This window comes from Mandrillus leucophaeus, unplaced genomic scaffold, assembly GCF_000951045.1.
Source record: "Mandrillus leucophaeus isolate KB7577 unplaced genomic scaffold, Mleu.le_1.0 Scaffold112, whole genome shotgun sequence".
In the NCBI taxonomy this organism is placed as follows: Eukaryota; Metazoa; Chordata; class Mammalia; order Primates; family Cercopithecidae; genus Mandrillus; species Mandrillus leucophaeus.
In genome coordinates, this window is record NW_012099432.1 from 1,897,637 (window position 1) to 1,899,103 (window position 1,467).

A 1,467-nucleotide genomic window follows, 5' to 3' on the forward strand; every position below is an offset into this window, starting at 1 on the left:
AAAAAAAAAAAAAAAAAAAAAAGCCTGGGCGCAGTGGCTCACATCTGTAATCCCAGCACTTTGGGAGGTGGGCAGATCACCTGAGGTCAGGAGTTTGTGACCAGCCTGGTCAACATGGTGAAACAACCTCTCTACTAAAAATTCAAAAATTAGCTGGGTGTGGTGGCAGGCACCTGTAATCCTAGCTACTTACGAAGCTGAGACACAAGAATTGCTTGAACCCGGGAGGCAGAGTTTGCAGTGAGCTGAGATTGTGCCATTGCACTCCAGCCTGGGTGACAGAGCAAGACTGTCTAAAAAAAAAAAAAAAAAAAAGAAAAAGAAAAAGAAAAATAAACAGACAGCCATAATATTTGCATCCTCAGAGATGCCAAAGGTCTAAGACAGAATGCCAATTTACAGACAAAGATAATGATAGAACATAAAAATTGCCCAGCCATTATGCCCCAGCCACCAGGTCTCTTCCCTCCTCTGCTGAGAACTCCCCATGGCTCTCACCTCACTTGGGGTCAAAAGTCAAAGTCCCCTGCACAGCCCACAAGACCCTGTACATTCTACTACTACTGTCCCCCTCCAGCTCTGTTCCTGCCTCAGGGCCTTTGCACAAACCCTTCCCACTCTTCCCCCACAAACAGGTGTCATCCCTCCCTCATCTCCTTGAGGTTTTTACTCAAAGGCACCTGCTCATCCAGGCCTTCCTGACCCACCTCCTGCATCTCAAGCAGCCCCCACCCTCCCATCCCTCTTCCCTGTCTTCTTGTCCCCACAGCACTTGTCACTGACAGGTAATCTACTTGATCAGGCTTCTGGTCTTTCTCTGCTACTATATCCCAAGAGGGGGATCTTTTCTCTCCAGGAGACCAGCGCCCAACCCACAGGGCAGCTTTTTCACCTGGGGACAGACAGGACAGGTCCCCCGGGGAGAGGATACCTTAGTTTCTGAACGCACCCTTGTCGCAAAGACCCGCCCCCGACAACTGGGGGCGAGGCTTTTCAGCCCCAAAGAGTCTGATATCCCCCTCCCAGGCTGTGACTCTCACAATCCCCAGTGGCCACGGAAATGAATCCCCCAGCGCCTGGGGCCTGTCCCCTCCCTCGTCTGCCCACCAGCTGGTTCTGTCCCCAGCCCCCACTCCCTCCATTCAATCACCCATCCATCCCCAGTGCGGTCCAGCCCGTGCTGGGAGAGCCTGAAGCAGAAGGTGGGGGAGCGCCCACAGCTGTCCCCTTTCCCCCCCGACAGCTGGGCACCGGACCCTGGAGGGGGAAGGGCACAGGAAACTCCTCAAGGGGTTTCAAACGCCACCAAGGAGCCCATCTCTGTCCCCAAATCTCTGAGCCTGGAGCCCCAAACCAGGCACTGAGGAGGGAACAGAAAGTCCGGCCCACCCCGATCTCCGAGGGCGCGGGGACAGTGAGGGGCCAAGAGAGGCGGACGGGGCGCGCAGGGAGTTCAGGGGGCGCCCG